A 23038-nucleotide genomic window follows, 5' to 3' on the forward strand; every position below is an offset into this window, starting at 1 on the left:
GATAGAGTACACTGGTGAACACATCGTTCACAACACCTACAGGTTATGAGCCTGCTAGCGTTCCACAGGACTGTCTAGAAAGAGTCCGTGGTCGTTATCCTTACTCTGCTGAATAACTAGATCAACAACAACAACAACGAGACCTCTCATCTGTTTATCACACACCAACTATCGACCCATGTTCTACCCAACATATTAGTATATCAAAATATATATTTTTATACATAGTTTAAAACCTGTATAACATGTTTATTCAATACATATTCCACATAACAGATGAGGCACACCCACATAACACATATTTCATAGAAAATAAACCAGATCTATGAGATAGAAGAAAGTGAATATAGATTCACACATATAATCAACAAAGTATACACGTAACACGTATTTCGTATAAAATACTTCATAATTATGCGTTAGAAGAAAATGACTACACACTCACTTGATCAGAAGATGATCGGGAAGCACTACGGCTTGCAGAAGTAGTATTTCTCCGTAGATCTGGAAGATCTTCACAAAAATCGGGCTTCTCGCGAGCAGAGCTTCGGCTCGGGAATCGCACTTCTCGGGATTCTCGGGGCTTTGGATCTTGCTTCGGGGCTCGGGAATATTACTAGGGCTTCGGGGTATAAATGGCATGCTAAACGATGCAAAACGGGAGAGAGAGAAGAGAAAAAGAGCAAAAGAACTCGGCAGCCTCGCATCCTATTTATAGGAGGCCGGAGCCTCGCAGTACGCTGGACGTACAGGCGTACACGGGCGTACGCGTCCGAATTCGTCATTGCTTACGTATCCGAAGAACTCGAGTGCGAGGGACGTCACGCTTCGCTGTACGCTAGGCATACAGCAGTACGCTGGGCGTACTTCGGATGAGTCCGGTGACTCCTCTTCGGATAATACCAAGATTTAGATTTTAGTTTAAATATTAAATATTTAATAAACTTTGAAAATTCATATCTTCTTCATACAAACTCCGTTTTCGAAGTTCTCTATATCCACGCGTAGGTGAGACTATGCTCTACAACTTTCGTTTAGACTCCGTCGGCTAATTTTGAATTTATATTTTTTATTATTTATTTTTAGTAGGCCGGGACAGGAAAACTTAGTTATAAATTCATAACTTCTTCGTCCGACGTCCGTTCTCGCCTAACTTTTCATCGTTTCGCTACGAAGAACGAGATCTTTGATTCTCGTTTAGATTGTTTCGGCTAAAAACCGCTCGATCTCAAATCGAGTATTCGGGCTGCATATTGCCAAGTCGAAACTTCAGAAAATCATAACTTCCTCATATGAAGTCAGATTTGGGTGCTCTATATATATTCGGAAACCTTATTTTAACTACTACAACATTATCCAAAGATATTATGTTTATTTTACACTTAAATTTTGACGCTCATTTTATTCTTAATTAATCACATCACATAATTAAGCAATTAAGCACGAAACACATAATACTCAAATCATACGTTTTTATTATTTCAAAATTGGGTTACAAAGGTTAACCTAGACTATTACATTGCTAAAAATGGCAAGCCCAGAAATACAAACGTTACAATAGGATCGTTGTCTCCAGATCCTACGAAGGGTCCTAGATTTCTTCATTTGTATCTTTTTGACACAAAAAATGAGGTTCAGAATAGATTCAGGGATTTTGGTGGTCCAAGAAAGACTAATTTAGATCATAATATTGTGCAGTTTCTGGTTACCTTTTTAGGGGCTAACAACGAGTACGTGAAAACCTTTAAAACTGCAAAAGTTATGGCTGAGGAAAATAATCTACAATTTTATAGGGTTCGGCTGTTTAACAACGTGGTTGACCGTAGATATGAATTGCCCTCCCCTGGATCGTTGGGTTGTATAGTAAGCGGTGATGACACTACCAGTACCACATACAATATTGTTATCTTTTCACATTCGGGTCGGCCTCAACGTATTACTAAACTGCATCCGACGTACATGCCTTTACAATATCCACTTTTGTTTTCATATGGCAAGGAAGGTTGGTCGCCCCGTTTGAAGATGGGTAATCAGAGGGGAGTCACTGCCAAAAGCCTCACTGTCAATATGTATTACGCGTACTACATCCATCATCGACAACACATCTGGTCTCCCATTATAAATGCTACTCGCCTGTTCCAACAGTATTTGGTTGATGCATATATGTGTATAGATGAATGACGATTAGATTATATAACCAAACATCATGCAAATCTTCGTTCGGATTATGTTAGTGGCCTCTATGATGCCCTGTCAAAGGGGGACAGGGAGTAGGGATGAGATTTAGAACCGGAAAACCGGACCGGAACCGGAACCGAACCGGAACCGGACCCGTTAGAACCGGAATATATAGAACCGGGTCCGGTTCCGGGTTTAAAAATTGGCTTTATCCGGGTTCCGGGTAATCCGGGTTTGGGTCCATTGGGTCCGGGTAAACCGGGTCTAAAATCCGGAACCGGTTTTTGGAACCGGAACCACTTTTAGGGCCGGAACCACTTTTTATGAAACGTTTACAAGATGCATATCTTATTCGTTTCAACTCCAATTAACATACGGTTTTTTCCAACATGTAGTTTAGAGTTTGTACATGATTCTAGACTATAAATTTTTCATTTTTATTTTTATATTCATTGACTTACAGTCCTCAAAAGCTGAGATACCAAAGCTGAAAGTTTTTAGTTTTTTAGTTTTTTTTGTATTCGGTGAAAGTTTTAAAGCATGCATATCTAATTCGTTTGAAGTTGAATTGACATGTGGTTTTTTTCAACTTCTAGTTTACAGTTTGAACATGAGTTTAGACTATAATTTTGTCATTTTTGGTTTAACATTCAATGATTTACAGTCCTCCGAAGTCGGGATATCAAAACTGAAAATTTTCAACTTTTCAGCTATTTGTTTTTGTACTTTGTATTATGTGAAAATATTAACATAAGTATATCTCATTCGTTTAAATTCGGATTGACATGCGGGTTTTTCCAGAGTGTATTTTAGAGTTTGTACATGATTTTAGACTCTAATTTTGTTAATTGTGGTTTCGTATTCAATAAGTTACAGTCCCCCAAAGTGGGGATATCAATATGAAAATTTTCAAAGTTCAACCCACTAAGTTGTAAGTAATTACCAAAAAATTCCGGTTTTTTCGGGTTTTTCGGGTCTAAACCCACTTTATCCGGTTCCAACCTACCCACTTTGATGTTTCCGGGTTTTCCGGTTCTAGACCCACTTTACCCGGAACCATACCCGAAACCGAACCGGAACCGGTTCCTATATACCGGTCCGGTTTCCGGTTCTATAAAATCCCGTTAATCGGTTCCGGGTTTTCCGGGTCCGGGTCCATTGGGTCCGGGTTTGGACCCACTTTCATCCCTAATATAATATGTATAAAAATCGACGTACTGTTCACACCAAAATAGGGTCACATGTATAAAATTAAAGTATAAGGACTAACTGTGATAAAAAAAAATTATGAGGGCTACAGCCCCAGCCCTAATAAAGATCCGCACTTGGTGGTACGCACACTAATTCTATTCTTATTCGTTAAAGTGACGGCGAAGTCATATATATAACACCTCGCTGTTACATATCAAAACACGTGGACACCGTTTTTCAAAGGATAAAGTAAAAAATTAAATTAAAATAAAACCAATAATTAAATTGACAAACAACACAGTATAAAAAGTAAATATAAAACCCAAAAAAAAAATGAACCAATCAATAATATGAAAGTACTGTTCACCAAGAAGTCAAAATTGGTATTTTATATAATTCTAGTCAATTTGGACTATATATATATATATATATATATATATATATATATATATATATATATATATATATATATATATATATATATATAAAAGTTTAAATGTTTCTCACATCTATTGTGTGCTACAATGCACCAATAGAATTTTAGTATTAATTATATGTATATTAAATGTTATCCATACTTATAACTCATTTTTATGGAAACCAATTAAATTTGTTATTAATGTCAACAATAATATTCTTTTAGAATTAATTCATATCTAAAAGAATGAAAATGTATTTTAGCATAATGAGAGTGTATTCTAACAGAATACACTCTCATTTTTCATATTCCATGCAAATTTATTGTATATTAAATGAGTGAGTCCTTAAACAAAATACGAACTCATATATAAAAACATAAATGCGAATTCATTCTGGAAGAATGTTATTGTTGACATTAATAACAGATTTAATTAGTTTCCATAAAAAGAGAATTATAATTATGGATATCATTTAATATACATATAATTATGGAAATCATTTAATATCTATCTTTATTTAATTAAATAATTATTTAATTTACTAAATTCCTATTGGTGCATTCTAGTACACAATAAATGTAATAAACAAAATAACCTAACCCTATATATATATATATATATATATATATATATATATATATATATATATATATATATATATATATATATATATATATATATATATATATATATATATATATATATATATAGGAAACAATGAAATAGGTTGTTGATTTCGATTATTGAAATATGGAAATGGGTGAGAACCTAAGTAGGATGAATCATGAAGCAGACTTTTTTCTTGAGATACTTATCAAGAAGCTACTCTAAGCCAATAAAAAGTAGACACGCATAAAGTAAATCATGGGTGGTAGACGGTTCGTAGAAACAACTGGAGATGGGTGGTCGAAATTTCGCAGGCAAGAAAATCAAAGGCAGAGGAATGATACTACTACGTTCTATGTCGCGAGATTCCCTGATGGGACCTGCAAAAAGGATCTACACGAAGTCTTTGATAGATTGGGGCAAATATCTGATATCTATATCGGTGGGAAGAAGAAGCGACGTAAGCAAAACTTCGCTTTTATCAGATATGCTGGCGTGATCGACACACATGGGATGGAATTGAAAATGAATGGAGTCAGATTCCGTGGAGTAACCCTACTCGCCAACCTCGCCAAATATCAGAAAGAGAGATCCAATCGTATGCAGATATCCAACAGAAAACCTAATGTTTTGGATGCTGCCCCTAAGTTTAATTTCAGAAGCAGGGATTCTAGAACCTTTGCGCAAGTAGCTGCATGAGTAAACGTAGCTCATAAAGGTAATTCCCCTCCTATAGTTCTTAATGCCAAAACTGCCATGAGTGAATGGACCAAGAAGACCCTACTGATCGGAGAAGCTTTAAGCCTTGATCACATTGCCAACTTACCTGAACATGCATTCACGTATGAAAATACAAAGTATCTTGGAGGTCTCAAGCTAGGTATTAAATTTGGTTCATCTAAAGAAGCTAGCGAATTCTTAGAAGACGGATCAAGATGGCACGAATGGTTTAAGTGGTTGACTATGGACATGAACACTGATGTGCAATACGAAAGACTAGCATGGCTAAAGATAACAGGAGTTCTTCTTAGATATTGGGACATTGACAATTTTTCCAAGATTGCAAGCAAATTTGGGAAGGTTATTATTCCATTCGAAAGCCTGTATGACAGAAAAGACCTATCCATGGGAAAGGTGGGTGTTATCACATCATCGAAGAATTGGATAAATGAAGTGGTTAGAATCAATGTCGACGGTACGGTGTATGGTGTTGGGGTCGTTGAGAATACTGAGGACTGGTCTCCGTTCAAGTCTTGCCAATTCGAGAAAATGGAAGATGGGTCAGAATCTGAAGGCTGCGATAACGATAACGAAGACGATGGGGTCTCTGAAACATGGATCCTGGAGGAAGATAATGATCTAGAGGAAGGGGAATTCCGGTGCGAAGATGAACCTGAAACTTGGATGAAGAAGACAAACAGACATGCTGAGTTTGGTAATCCTCCGGCGTATGTTGAGAACCCAAATGACGCAACGGTTGAGCTTAATGATGTAATCCCCCAGGAAGAAGTCAACGTGGGGTGTTTAAATGAGTCGGTTGGGATGCCCCATGTGTTGAAAGATATACAAACCTCTGTGTTTGAAGCCGGCAGGATAAGTTCGGACCCGGGTGATGTGGGTTTGGACTCTGACCCAAAAGATATTGGGCTCATGGACAATTCTAGCCCTATAAGGAGTTCTTCACCAGCCCCAAATAATTCTAAGACTTCTAATTCTAATTCTAATTTGTCGTCCTATTCTAAGCACTGTTGCAGTGAGCCTAAGAGTAAAAGGAGAAAAAGAAGGCGAGGTAGTCGATCCCCCATAAATGGCGATGCATCTTCGAGAGTCAATTGTCCGACACAAAATTCACAACACCCTAAGTCTCCTAATGGGGATGTACAGTTGGATCTCAACAAAGAACCATTGTTATCAGGCTCATCTGAGGTGTCTGGTGAGACTTTAACCAACGAGATTATTCAAACGGTGGCGATTGGGGCTGAAATAGGCTTCCAGATGGGGGTCGACAACCCCATCTTAAATGAAGCAGTAGGAGGTATTGGAGATTATACAATTCAACAATGAATTTCCTATCGTTGAACGTAAGAGGAGTGGGTGAAGGGGTAAAAACTGGTTGGGTAAGAAGGCTGAAAAAGCAACACAAGGCGAATTTCATTGGGCTACAGGAGACGCAGATATCGACTTCATCAAGGATTGATGTTAATGGATGTTGGGATTCGAATGAATTTGACTATGAAAGTGTTGATGCCAGTGGACGATCTGGTGGGATTATCTCGATTTGGGATATTTCTGTGTTCCAAAGGACTGATGTTATCAAGAATCGCCACTACTTGGTTGTATCTGGGAAATATACAGGCTCTCCTGAGAATGTTATTCTGAACATTGTGAACATATATGGTCCTCAATCAATCTCGGATAAAAAGAAGGTATGGATTGAACTGCTTAACATAATAAATCAAAAACCTGGAATGTGGGTGGTGTTTGGAGATTTTAACGTAGTAAGGAATCAGAGTGAAAGACGTAATTCCCAATTTTGCCCATATAGTACTTCTAATTTCAACAGATTTATCCAGGATGCCAACTTAAAAGATTACAACATGGGAGGTGAAAGATTCACATATATGAGTAGGGTTGATGCCAAACTGAGCAAATTGGACAGATTCTTAACGTGCCCGAATTATCTGCAAATGTTCCCTCTTAGCCACGTAACAGCTCATCCTTGAGAGCTATCTGATCATAGTCCTATTACCCTCTTGTCTAGCGAAGTTGACTTTGGGCCTATTCCTTTCAAGCTCTTTAATTCTTGGCTATATAAAGAAGGTTTTGATCAATTGGTGAGTGATGCATGGTATTGTTTTAAAGGGTTTGGGACGCCTGACGCATACCTAGCCGCCAAATTTAGATTCTTAAAAGATAAAATCAAGAAATGGAGGAATGAGGGTGATCAAATAGAGAGTCAGGAAGTTAATGTCACTAAGGATGTGGTCAAAGAAATAGAAAAGGCTGCAGAATCTAGATCCCTATCCTCAAATGAACAGAGAATTCGAGCCGACGCGATAAAAAAGATAATGGAGTGGGAACGCCTGCAAGCTCTCGATCTCAAACAGAAAGCGCGTATGAAATGGACTATTGATGGAGATGAGAACAGTAAGTTCTTCCATGGGTATATCAATAGCAAAAATCGAAGGAATCTTCTACATGGTCTTATGATCAATGGGAGGTGGACGATGGGGGTCAATGAAATAAAGGAGGAAGCATATAGGTTCTTCCACGATAAATTCACGGATGCTTATCCGGTTCGGCCCAAGTTTAGCAACCCAAATTTTAAATCAATTTCTATGATGGATGCAATTAGAATTGAGTCCCCTTTTTCCCCTGAAGAAGTCAAGGCTGCGGTATGGGACTGTGGTTGTGAAAAGGCCCCAGGACCGGACGGCTTTACATTCAAATTCATGAAAAAATTCTGGGGCACGATTAAAGAAGACGTAATGAAGTTTGTAACACACTTCGAGGAATCTGGCTCATTTGCCCGGGGATGTAATTCCTCATTCATCACCCTAGCCCCTAAGATCAAGGACCCCCTCTGCCTAAATGATTACCGCCCCATAAGTCTGATCAGTTGCTTAAGCAAAATAATAAGCAAACTACTTTCCAATAGGTTGAAGTCGGTTATTGGTAACCTGATCGGAGATATGCAATCGGCTTATGTCGAATGCTGATGCATTATTAGAGGGACCTCTTATGGTTAATGAGGTGTGTTCATGGGCAAAGAGAGCACATAAAAAGATTCTCCTTTTCAAAGTAGACTTCGATAAAGCATTCGACTCGGTGAATTGGAAATACCTTGACTCAACTATGGAGCAAATGGATTTTGGAAATAAATGGAGGTCGTGGATTCGTGGTTGCCTGAACTCGTCTTGGGCGTCGGTAATCATAAATGGATCGCCAACAAAAGAATTCCCTATGTCTAAGGGAGTTCGTCAAGGAGATCCACTTTCACCGTACTTGTTCATCATTGCTTTGGAAGGTTTGAGTGTGGCCATTAGGACGGCGTGCGATAAAGGAATATTCAAAGGTGTTCAAATTCCGGGTAACGGTCCAATCCTGTCTCACCTCTTCTACGCGGATGACGCCCTGTTTATTGGGGAGTGGTCAAGAGCAAACCTAAAGAACCTGACACGCATTCTTAGATGTTTTCACATATCTTCGGGGCTCAAAGTCAACTTTCATAAATCAAAAGTCCTTGGAATTGGAGTGGATTCAGCTGAAACATCGAATTGGGCCAATCTTCTTGGGTGTGTATCAGGTGATCTACCATTTGACTACCTTGGCGTGCCGGTTGGTGCCAATATGAATTTAAAAAAACACTGGAAGCCCATAATCAAGAAATTTCAGTCTAAGCTTTCATTGTGGAAGGCTAAATCACTATCGTTTGGAGGAAGGCTCACACTAATCAAATCGGTTCTAGGTAATCTGCCTGCCTACTTCTTGTCCTTATTTCGTGCTCCTGTAGGTGTAATAGAAGAACTGGAAAAGATAAGACGTTCCTTCCTGTGGGGAGGTGGTGAAGATAAAAAGAAAATTCATTGGGTTTCCTGGGACAAAGTCCTTGCAGCCAAAGAAGCAGGGGGACTTGGAGTGGGATCCATTCAAGCCTTAAATATTGGTCTGCTTGTAAAATGGTGGTGGAGGCTGAACAATGAATCTAAATCTCTGTAGGCAAGAGTAATTACCCGCATTCACAACTTAGTGAATAAACCGATTGATTATTTATCCGCACGAAGATATGTTGGAGTTTGGAATAATATCGCCAGCAGTAGAAAATTCTTGTGTGGGCTTGGGATTAGAATACATGATTTGTTCAACATTAAAATCATGTCAGGGAATAATACCCTGTTTTGGTATGACCATTGGATTGGTTCTAGCAACCTAAAAACAAGATATCCTAACTTATTTGAATTGGAATCAAAGAAAAGGTGCACTGTTGCGGACATGATTGGCGATCGGAATCAAAACTGGAAGTGGAAATCTAGGCCTTCTGCTCGAGGACTTGATTCTGAAGTTCACGGTCTAGGTAATGAAGTTTCTAATGTTCAATTAAACCCGAGATTGGATCAATGGAGATGTAAACTTTCAACAGATGGCAAGTTCTCTGTGGCTATCATTCGACAGCTTGTTGATAAGCTAAAAACCAACAACCCAGTGGCCCCGAAGATTATTTGGAGTAAAATTGTCCCCATTAAGGTGCTATGTCTAGTTTGGAGGGTTGTACAACAACGAATACCAACTGCTACTGCTTTGGAACGAAGGGGTATTTTGGTCAACTCGTCAATATGCAATTCTTGTATTGGAAACTCTGAATGCGCGAATCATGTGCTGATTAATTGTCCGTTTGCGAACACTATTAGGGGCTGCATTTGGAGATGGTGTGGAATTGCAGGAGAGCATGAGTCCATACAAACAATCTGTGACTTGATAGACTTTGCAAGCAATTGGGGGAGGAATAAGAGGAAACGGAAATGGTTTGTAGCAATTTGCTATGGCATGATTTGGAACTTATGGTGATTCAGGAACAAAAGGCTATTCCAATGCGAGAGTATTTCTGTCCAAAACGGTTTGGAATGCATTAAGGCTATAACCTTCTTTTGGGTAAAACATAGAAGTAATAAGGGTATGTGTAGTTGGGAGGAATGGGGGATGTCTCCATTTTATGACTTGTAATTCTGCATTTACTTGTACGTTTTTACTTTGGTCCCTCTTCTAGCTCCTTGCTAGGTGAGGGTTCCTTTCTTTAATAAATTATTTGCCGTTTCCAATATATATATATATATATATATATATATATATATATATATATATATAAAGAGAGAGAGAGAGAGAGAGAGAGAGAGAGGCTATTCAATTTTAACAAATTATTGTGCGGATATCATATGCTATGAAAATTACTAAAACAATAAGTTGTTTAACAATGCAAATACGTTCAATCTTACATAACTATTGTCATTAACACATTTTCTCACTAATTAAATCGTCTATAAGGTTATTATACAATTATTATTATTATTATTATTATTATTATTATTATTATTATTATTCTCATTTCTGTCAGAATGTTTATTGGGTTGTATTCTGTCAGAATGAAAATGAGTGAAAAACAATGTGCTAGAACAAAAATAAATAATAATTAGCGATAATGCATGAAACTGACGATATTTTGTAAGGTTAAACGTATTCGCATTGCTAAACAACTTATTCTCTTAGTAATTCTCGTAGCATACGATATCCGCATAATAATTAATTAGAATACTTGAACCTAGTTCTCTCTCTCACTCTCTCTCTCTCTCTCTCTCTCTCTCTCTCTCTATATATATATATATATATATATATATATATATATATATATATATATATATATATATATATATATATATATATATAATACAAACTGTCTAACATAAGTGATGTTGTAATTGTATGTCATAGATGGAAGGGAAAAGCAAAATTGTTGTTTGAAGGCAAAACATAATGGTTTTATATAAATTAATGATAATCTAAAATATTTAGTAAAATCGTTAAATAAATGAAGGGTGACACTAAATTTGTGATTTAAATTGAATATCAGTCAATCTAGAATATATATATATATATATATATATATATATATATATATATATATATATATATATATATATATATATATATATATATATATATATATATATATATATATATATATATATATATATATATATATATATATATATATATATATATATATATATATATATATATATATAACGTAAAGGCATGACATACAAACTGTCTAACATAATTGATGTATCTGTATGTCATAGATCGAAGGGAAAGGCAAAATTGTTGTTTGAAGGCAAAACATAATGGTTTTATATAAATTAATAACAATCTAAAATATTTAGTAAAATCGTTAAATAAATGAAGGGTGAAACCCAAAAAGATATAAAACCTAATTAACCAGGAGTACTAATTGTCTAATACATGACCCACTTCTTCATACATGTTTGGGTAAATTGGTATGAATTAATATATAAAAAGCAAAATACAACAGATATTCTGGAACTAAAGCTAATGTAATTAAGCCTGATAATTCTCAACACGACCCGCGACATGATACAAAATAAATGAATTTGGGTTGAGTTTTTCGACCCGTCAACCTGTCACAACCCGAAAATTTTATTATTATAAAAGTCAACTTTGGTCAAACTTATTCCTTCCATTATCTTAAAATAGATGGATTATTGGATTATAAGTATTGAAGCCTTGTAACTAAGTGTGTTTTAGTTTCGAGAGAAAAGCCTTAGGTATCGAGAACCCTCGCATAGACCACAAAACCCTCGCAGCCATGAGCTGTGAACACCGAGCCGTGAACTCCGAGCCGTGAACACCGAGTCGTGAACTCCAAGCCGTGAACATTTGAGCCGTGAACTTCGGACCGTGAACCTCGGACCGTGAACTAGACCCTATATATATATATATATATATATATATATATATATATATATATATATATATATATATATATATATATATATATATATATATATATATATTTCTTTCATTATTCAACTTCTGGCCGTGATCTCATCTCATTCTCTCTTAAGTATCATATTCAAGAAGCCATTTTTCTTCCCTTAAACACCTCTTTTCTTTTGTATCTTCTTGGAATACAACAAAGGACCTTCAAACACTTGCTAAACACCAATATCTTCAAGTGTGCTTCATGTTCTTGTGCCGTGAACCACTCGTAGGGTCGTGAACCCTTCAACATGGGTTGTTAACACTCATGTGTTCTTGGGTCGTGATCACTCCTTAGGGCCGTGAACACCATTTCAGCCTCCTAACTTGCTTCTAACACTCTTTTGGACTCATTTGTGTCTCGGGGACTTCGTTCGTGGAACCTATCATCCTATAACAAAAGAAATGTTGTGTTTTAAAATATAAATTGCGTATTATTGTTGGAACCTGAAAATGTACCTCTAGAATCCTAAGTCTGAAGTCCGAAATCCTAGTGTTCCGAAATGTATGGTCCGGAGTCAATGGTGAAGAACAGTCTGGAATCTGTCTGGACCAGTAGAGAAGAAGATGCAAAGCTGAAGGCATTCCGTAATGACTCTCATGTCAGGAATGAATGCTGATCCGGAGTCACAATATTTTGTCTTTGTGCATTTATTAAGTTTGTCTTTGTATTGATGTAACATTTCATAGGACTTAGTCTTTTGTTATATTAGACAATAAGAATGTCAGAAACATCTCTATTGTCCGGTCCTTTGTAAGCTTTGTAATTAATTCACTGTAACCTTCTCTCTATTTATAGGAGCTTTCAATGCAAAGTCAAATACAAATCTTTTACTTAACTTTTGACATTTACTCTGTTATTCAAGACTTCTTTCAAACATTCTTCTTGTTCTTCATTTATTAGCTTTACCTTGATCATTTATTCTCACACTTCATTTATGACTTGATCATTTGTTGAATATATTATCTAAGACTTGACTGGTCTTTCCAGCCTTGACTTGAACATTTATTAGTAAGCAGACATTGATCTTGAACATTCACTCAAGGCTTGAGTTTTCAAACCTTGTCCCTGCGCATTAGATCTATTTTGTTCTCTTAATTGGTATCAGAGCTTGAGTGGTTGTCCTTTGAATCCATAAGATCAGATTATAGTTGGTTTGAGATTACCTTGGTATTTCAACCATTTCTGTGATAAGGATAAAAGTTCTTCTACATACCACTTTAGCTTGAAGATATCTTAACTTCAATGGCTGCTTTTAATCCTCAGCAAATGATTTCAATGCAAATCGCAAATAGTGTGGGTGGCCCTACACGTGCCCATTACTAGTTGTGGAAGAATATGATCACTGGAAAGTTAGAATGAAAAGATTTTTACTAGCCAAAGATAAAGGTGAAGAAATCTGGAGATCCATCAAAGAAGGTCCTCATGTTCCTGTGAGAATAGTTGTGAGAGATGTTGTTTGTTAGCTTATGGGTCAATATGAAACTCGTCTAGCTCCTCTAACTACAGATGATATTGAGAAGCTGCATGCTGACCAAGTTGCTTTCTCAGAAATGGTGTTTGGTGTTCCTCCCTCACTCTTTGAGCACATCAAACTGTGTAAATCAGCCAAAGAAATTTGGGACATTCTTTAAGACCTGATTGAAGGTTTGGAAAATATGAAAGACAAGCGTCTCACCTCAGTTGTCAACGAATTCGATATCTTCCATACCACTCCTGGTGAATCAGTGGCCTCAGCCTCCAATCATTATCGAATCGTGATCAACAACATGACTGCTCATGGGATTGTCCGAACTCTTTTGGAGTACAATCTTAAATTCATAAATAGTCTCGGCAGAGGATGGGGAAATGTAAAATCTTGTATCCAAAGCAATGGTTCCTTGAAAAAGTTGAAACTCTATCAACTTTTTTATGAGCTTCAAGGACACAAATCTAATGTTGCTCAAACCATAAGGGAACTCTCCGGAGGTCCTCTTGCCCTTGTTAGCTCTTTCGAACCAACCATTTTGTACTTGTCTACTTCAGATCCTTTTAAACCATTGTTCCATCATTTCAATCATGTGCACCCATCTTACCCACACAAATTTATCCTGTTGATGATTCAGAAGCTATGGACTCTAAACTCCGTTTCCAACAGGAGTTTTCTTTACTCTCAACGAAATACAAACATCCTCTCAATCGCTCTTACAAACCATATCAAAACCGATTTCATGCTCCTCACCACAACAATCCTCAACCATACTCAGCTCCGGAACCTAAACCATCTTCAAAAATCCTCTAGCATACAAACCAAACCTTTTTAAGCCAAACTCTACTCCAAAACCTTTTCAAAGTTCCAAATCGGACAAACCAAAAATTATGTGTCATAAGTGTGGACACGCAAACCATTTTGCTAAAGATTGTTTGGCTGATGTTCCGCAAAAACCAAAAGTCAAGGATTCAGCCTACTACGTCCGAAAATCTCAAAGATGGCTGAAAGCGAAAAAGCCTTTGTGACAACAGTCTCGAGAGATGTTTAAGGATATTGGTCATCCGGGGATGATGACAACATGGTCACTGGAAGGAATATGTGTCCAATGGCAAGACAAACGGTTGAATGTGATGAAGGTTATTGGTCTTCTGGGTCAGAAGATGAAGATGATGTTGCTAAACCTTACTATTGCTACATGGCCACCAATGATCCACCTGGTCGAAGCATTGTTCAGCAGGTAAAATCCATGATCTCTGATAATAATTTTGATTTGTCTCTCTGTGAACCTTATCTAACCCAGATTCAAACAGACATGAGCACCATCTATAAAGCCTATGAATCAGCCATAGACGCGAGTTAGAAGAAGGAGTGTGAATTAAATCGTCTTAAGTTACGTTTCGACGATAAAAAATTGAAAATCGAGTCTTTAGAGCGTGAACTTGTAATGTCAAACGATGAATGTATCATTTTAAAAGACAAATGTGAAATCACCTATTATGAACGAAATATTTTGATTTCTGATAACAAACGTCTTAATGCTAAGATAGATACGTTTCATAATTCTATAGACATGCTTGAAGCGGACATTCAGATGACTCATAATTTTCGTCATCCATGGTCTAAAGCACTTGGTCTCGGAAGCGAGTTTCCAAAACCAATTGCTAGTCCCTTGAAGGAATTGCAAAACTTGACATTCATGTGAGAGGTTCCGAACATCAAACATTCGGACACTCATGTTTCTCCCTTGTCACCACTTCCTGAGACTGCAGACCATTTTGAGTCCCTAATTCCTGAGTTCAAACCAATTGTTGTCAAGTGTCCTGATTCCACGCTACTTCCGCCTCTGATAAACTTGGACCTGAATCGGACCACGGAATTTCATCACAGTCTTTCAAATTGCATAGATTATGTCCTTAGGAATAATCATATGAACAATTGTGTGGTTGAAGAAATCATTCTGGTGATAACTGAAACTGACACCTCTAAATTTGTATGGGCATCCTTAGATGATAAAGTTGAAAAATCAAGTTGTGTCTCCTCTGATTCTTGTGAATCTGACTCATTAGTATTCTCAAAAACGAAATTGCTTCCCATTTCTTCGGATTTTAGTCATCCCTATATTGGACAAACTTCAATATCCTCGTCCTAAAAGAAAACCAATGTTGAATACGAAGGATATCATAGATCCCAAAGTAGAAGCTAGACATGCACATAAGAAGGAAGTTAAGACTAGACAAAATTCTAGGTTCATTGAAAACTCCAAACCAAGTGTAACCCGAAACTCTCATGCATCAACCCATAGTCAAAACTCCTTCGCTCCCATTAAGATCCTAAAAAGACCTTCTCAATCTCTCAGTCATGTAGAACCCAAGAACGTAGTCAGTTCTACTCAGCCTAACTCTCGTGTAAACGCTATGACCGTCCAAAACACTTCTCTTCGGACCGTTTCATCTGTTTTTATCGCTAAATCTGATGGCACAATTTTTAAACCCAATCTTTAAAAAACCAATGCATCATCAAACAAACCCACAAATGCAAAGAAAACAAAATTTTCAAAATCTTCAAAGAAAAATCTTGTGTGGAAAGTTAAATCTGTTGTTGATGAAACAACACATCCGAAGGATACAATTGTTTCCAACCCTTCGGAAGTCAAAGGTCTGAAGAAGACGGTTAGGATACCCCAAGTCATTGACTATGACTACTGGATAGATGAAAAGACATTAGCCTTCTGTATGTTTGCAAAGAATTCAAAAAATACCACCCAGAAACACAAGGTTGTTCCTAAGTCACAATCAAAGTCCAAAGTCCATGTCTACGTCCCGAAATCTAATTCGGAGCCTAAAAACTCCATTACTCATTGATTTTGCAGGCACTTTGTGCTTCATAACAAGAAACAATATGGTATATTGATAGTGCTTGCTCCATGCACATGACGGGGCAGAAAGACATTCTGCGAGATCTAAAACTTTCTCCAAACGCTGGTTACGTGACATATGTCAACAACTCCAACTCCCAAATTCGTGGTTATGGAATTCTCACCAATAGAAACTTTTGTATTTCAAACGTCTCACTTCACCCAACCCACTCTTCCATTCAAGGTTCACTTGTTTCACTGAAAATAACCATAAACGACGATCAACCTTAATCGGAAAACCTACCTGCAAATCAGGAAGGAAGAATCAACAACCATTGAGCATCGCCGCCACCCCTTACCGGAGAATGCATTACCACCAGCACGTCTCACTTCACCCAACCCACTCCTCCATTCAATGTTCACTTGTTTCACTGAAAATAACCACAAACCACGATCAGCCTTAATCGAAAAACCTACCTAATCAGGAAGGAAGAATCAACAACCATTGTTTTTTCTCTCTGTCACCATCCCCTTTCTCTCTTTTCTAATCTACAAGAAAAATAGTGTAGAACAGAAGAATCATTGAGAACAAGATTTGCATTTTTTGAATCATGATATCAACAACCTACATAAAGTAGCCATTGTCTTAATCTTATACCATATGAGCTTTGCATTCTTTGAATCATGAAAACAGATTCGTTGAATATATTGGGTAAGATATAATATAGTAGGGGTGTGGCCGTTTAGCGTATAGACTTCAATTGTATAGTAAAATGCTAACAACCGTATATATGTTGTTTAAAATAAATAAATCATTGCATTATTTTTTTTCGAATTTAAATGATTTAAAAAATCAATTAAATCATGTTTATAGTTATTAGGATGTTATCAAACACACAAACAACACAATGTTTTACTTAACCAAATAAATATATTATTTAAGTAATAAATAATAATTGCGTTTATATATTAATGTGTTACATAATTGATAAGAATCATTTAAAAAGTTGAGTCGTAGTAATTAAAATTGAAAATTTAATACAATCAAGTATTTTCAAATTATTGTGATAAAAAAAGTTATTAATCTTGAAAATTTTCTCTAGCACCACATGATATCGTTCACCGTTCAAGATTAATATACATTAACTTTCCATTGAGTTCAAAACAAGGTTTCACAGGTTCTTTTAACTTTGTGTTAGATTTCAAACAAATTTCTTGAAATTTAAGAATTTTGAATTGTTCTCTAAATTTCAAAGTAGTTTTACTTTGGTCTGAAATCTGAAATCCAAAATTAGGGATCCAAAATATGTGTCCCCGAATGTATCTATCAGAAACAATATTTTTATTGAGATATAGAATAAGTCCCAAAATGGTTTGGAAAACCATCCCTGACATCTGGTGAAAACATTCCCCAAGAATCCGAATTATTTAGAATAATATTAGTTCGATGCGGAATAGAATTAAAATATCAAGTGTAATCAACCACTAATAAAATACGAATGAAAACGGTAAATAAAAAGGATACAAGGTTTTACGTGGAAAACCCAACTCGAGAAAAACTACGGATGGAAGAAACCGATAAACAATCAACTATAATTTTACAGTGTTACAGAGTTTGAATTAAGAGGAAATATAAAAAGCTAGAAAATGGTGTAATTTTATGATATGTCTATTATCACTCGCGAAACACACATACACACACATACACACACACACACACACACACACATATATATATATATATATATATATATATATATATATATATATATATATATATATATATATATATATATATATATATAGAGAGAGAGAGAGAGAGAGAGAGAGAGAGAGAGAAATGATCATTTGAAAACTCATACTTTTTCGAGAACCCGAGAACTAAAAGTGGAGCGTTGGATCAAAAAAATGGATGGTCAAGATGTATTGTGGCATTTTTGTAAATAAGTGAAAAAAAAATAAAGGGACAAGGGCATTGAAATTAAATGAAATTAAGGGCATTTTAGGGTTATAGAAATTGAATCATACATAAACGTGTCTTGATCACTTTTCCTTATCAGATCTCTCTCTCTCTCTCTCTCTCTCTCTCTCACACACACACACACATCTCCACCGTATCTCTTCCCCTCGTCTCTGTCCTCCCTTAATCGGCCCACCTCTAAGTCCGTCGACAATGAACGTTGGCTACCAATCAACAACTTTCATATCCAGATCATCGGTAAAGAATTTATGAACCTATAGATCGACAATGTTCGTGTTCACCTTCGTTTGCGATATTTGAAGCCCTAAATCGCTGGATTCATGATCATCGATTCATCGAGATCGATCAACAATGTCAATCGTGTTTCATGAAGCGATTTTGAAATCGTTGATGTTTATGGCAATCGTTATTTCAATTCTTCTGTTTTTCAAACCAATGAACACCGCAACACCTTCCTATATTTATAGACTTCATATAATCATCATATACACGTTAGTATTTTCAATCGGCTTGATCAATTTACATATCCAATTTCAATCCTATGAGCTGAGTCTTGCCAAATTGTTGCTTAACTATAACCTATAAGTTTTCTGATTTTTTTTTAATTTTTTTGCTTTGATTTATCTTATCATCATTAGAAAATGTGAGGTCGACCAAAAGCACGATTGATGGCGTATTTCATTCATTGTGTTTTTATGTTTAGAATTTGCTTTAGTATATAATTATTTGATGAATTTAATGTTGAGTGAGGGCTTCATATTTTGACAAACATAAAATAAAGTTGTATAAATATTGAAAAAGGATTTTGACTGTTATATGCTAATCATAAACTTTTATTGCAGATGTTTGTATAAGAAATTATCAATTTTTTAACGAATGGATGGTCTGCACGTTATCATTTTTTTATGAATAGATGTTGGTGATTGATTTATTCAGGATATTTTGGATAGTCACATATTTCAATTTGATTTTATACCTAGTATTATGAATACTCTTAGTTGTGAAGATCAATACTTTGGGCTAATCAATAATAAATTTCTTTTCTCTATTGACTGGATATGCAATTGGTGGTGGAAACCTAGTCAAAGAGCTAGCAGACAACACCAACAAGGTAAAGAAAAAAACAAGAAAACCAAAACCCAAAAATCAACTCCCAATCCCTCCACCACCACCAACTACCGTCACATGGCCGCCAATAACACAAAACATTTCATTAGATATAGGATTCCTTCAAACATTGGAGAAGTAGTTTGTATCTTTTTTCCAGTTCTACTTGGGATACCTGATACTCTTGTCCCTATAAACATCTTCCAATCATATAAAATTACATTATTGCCCATCCCTAGTCCTTGCATTTTCTTAAATCTTTACCACATGAAGCATCATCACTTGTTCCAGGTGCAACTACTTTGGGTTAATTTGGTTACCAATGGATTACCAGCTACAACTATTGGCTTCAATAAACAAGATCCACATGTTATGAAGGAAGGCTAAACCTCGAAAGCTATTTTTTTTCTTTTACTTATTTTTTATTCAAACAATTTGACAACTTAATGTTGTCAAGGTCATAGAATCCAGTTGGCAATCTCTTTGCCATATCTTTAAGCTACAATATATAATAACAAATTCAATCATAAAATCTTTTTTTTTTCAAATTATTAACTATAAGAAAATATGTGTGGTGTAAGAGACTTTATCACCTCTTTAGCAGCATTACATTTAGTAGATTCCTCTGCAGCCAATACTATTGCTTCCTGGGATTGTTTTCTTCATTTTTGAAGTTTGCTTCTTGAATTTCTCATTGATGTCTGAGGCTATCAACCTCACAAGATTTATAAAAAGTAAAAAACAAAACATTGTAATTTTAAAAAAACTTTGGGAATCTACATGCCTACATAATTTAAGAACTTCTTGATTCAACAAATCATTAGTCCTCTTCAAACTATGCGCCACATTTTTCGAGAAAGAAAGCCCTGATGTTGAGGAGGATGCTAAACTAAAATGTTGATGGTGTTATTTGATTTTTACACTAAAATCTGCAACATTTACATATTACTATTACGTATAAAATGTTGATCAACTTATACATGAATATGATAAAAATTGAAGCTCATTTGTTAATAGCATTATATTTTATATATTAGCTAATTAACCACATTTGATTGTGGTAATTGCTTCTATATTGAGCTTTATGAATCACTTGTGATTTACATGTGAATCACTTGTGATTTATATGTGAATCATATGTAAATCATCTTAATTATTTATTTTTTCTAACCATATAGTTTATTTTAATTGCTTCTATATTGAGCTTCATGAATCACTTGTAATTTACATGTGAATAACTTGTGATTTACATGTGAATCACTTGTGACACATGTGAATCATTTGTGATTTACATGTGAATCACATGTAAATCATCTTAATTATGTATTTTTTCTAACCATATAGTCTATTTTAATGTGTTTCATTTTGGCAACATATCATACGTGAATCACATATGAATTACATGTGATTCACGTATAAATCACAAGTGAATCACATGTAATTCACAAGAAAATCACAAACGATTCACATATGAATTACATGTGATTCACATGTAAATCACATATGAGTTACATGTGATTCATATACAATTTACATATAAATCAGATGTAATTCATACGTAAATCACAAGTGATTCACATATGAATTACATATAATTCACACGTAAATCTCAAGCGATTCACATATGAATTACATGTGATTCACATGTAATTCACATATGAATCACATGTAAGTTACAAGTAAATCTCATATGAATTACATGTGATTCAAATATAAATAACAAGTGAATCACATATGAATTGCGTCTATATGCACACATGCATTTTTGTGAGTTTTTTTGCATTAATCAATTTTTTTATTTTTCTTGTAGATTTGGAAGAATTTGTGGAAAATATTGAAAATGTGAAAACTGATAAGTTAAAAAAAATATGGAAATCTTGACACGAAGACATGAAAACGCTTTGAAATTTTGTAGTATTTTTTGCTTTTTTATATTTTATTTTGTATCGAATAAAATACTTGTACTATTGTGTTTATAGATTATTAAATAAAAATGGATTTTTGTTATGATTAATTACAAATATTATAGTATAAAAAAGATGCATATATGCACCTAAAACGTTGGTTTGTTTTGTTAAAATAATAAGAGTTTTTTTTTTTTTTTTAAATATTCTAGTTTTTTTTTAAATTTATTGATTTTTAAAAATTTAGCTTTTAAAAGAATGCAGTTTTATAAAAAAGATTACAGTTTTTTTTTTATTTTGAAAAAAACTACAGTTTTTTGATAAAATTACAGTTTTTTTTGAAAAACCTACAATTTTGTTTTTTTAAAAATGCAGTTGTTTTGATAAAATTACAGTTTTTTTTTGAAAAAAATTAAAAAAATTATAATTTTTTTGTCAATATATTTTTTTTTAAAAAGTAATGTTTTCTGAAAAAATTAAAAAATCTCCAGTTTTTTTAAAAAAATCAAAAATGATTTAAAAAAAAATCCGTCGTTTGATTTATTATGTTAATTTTTAGAACTTTTTTATTAAAAATTAAATATTAAATGAAATTGGTAAGATGACGATCATGCATTTAATGAGTTAATTTTGATGTAACGCTCCATATTTAGTTCTCAGGTTATCGGGAAAGTATGAGTTATTAACGGATTTCAAACCTCCTCTCTCTCTCTCTCTCTCTCTCTCTCTCTCTATATATATATATATATATATATATATATATATATATACTAAGAAAAGATTAAAATGCCTTTCCCGGTTTCATCTAAATTTTTTTGACTTCACCAACTCATCAATAAAGAGCCGAAAGTAGAGATGCATTCAAGCCTGACATTTCTTTTGCCAACATCCTTTTTACTCTTTACCTGTGAGAGTAATTGAAAACAAAGACAAAATTGCAAAAATGGTCCCTATGGTATGCATTTTTTGGGGGTTTTAGTCTAAATATCGACTTTTTTGAATTGATGGTCCTTTTGAGCTAGTTTTCTTGCAGTTTTGGTCCCTGTCCAAACTAAAAAGACTATTATACCCTTAATGAATTTATTTTTCATTTTTCTTCACTTTTTATTATTATTATTATTTTTATTATTATTAAATATAATAGTGGGCCCACTTATCCACCCCACCTCTCTCTCTCTCTCTCTCTCTCTTATTAACCCAGATAAAACCTCCTTCCCTTTCAACAACCCACCAACCTGTTATATTACCCAAGAATCACTCTTAACCAAACCCAAATCGATGTTGAATAGAAACTCTCAAAGAAACCAAGCTTGATGATGTTCAAAAGGAAATCACGTACATCTACGCCATCTACCATTTCTTCTTCTTGTTTCACTCGATCTCAGTGCTCCTCTTCAGCAACGCATCTTCTTCATTTGGATCCTGAAACCGATCATGTATCCCATCGCTCTATTCTCTCCTTTGTTCTCTATAAGAATTCTTCATTTTAAATATTCATCTAGGGTTTGTGCAGGTCAATTCGATACTTATAGGTTATCGTTTTGAGTTTTAATTCTATTGATGGAAAATTGTTACAGTTTATGGTATGACATATTGATTTGGATTTTGGAGCACACGACTATTCGATTAACAGGGTGTTTGAAGTTGAACCAACGGCTTCAGAGTTAAGGGATCCATCGAGGCCATGACTTATGACTATCATGGAGATAATTATCACCCCATCTCTAAGAATTACAACAATACAACCATTTTACAGATGATATCTCTCAATGGAT

Source organism: Lactuca sativa, chromosome 1 (assembly GCF_002870075.4).
Source record: "Lactuca sativa cultivar Salinas chromosome 1, Lsat_Salinas_v11, whole genome shotgun sequence".
Classification (NCBI taxonomy): Eukaryota; Viridiplantae; Streptophyta; class Magnoliopsida; order Asterales; family Asteraceae; genus Lactuca; species Lactuca sativa.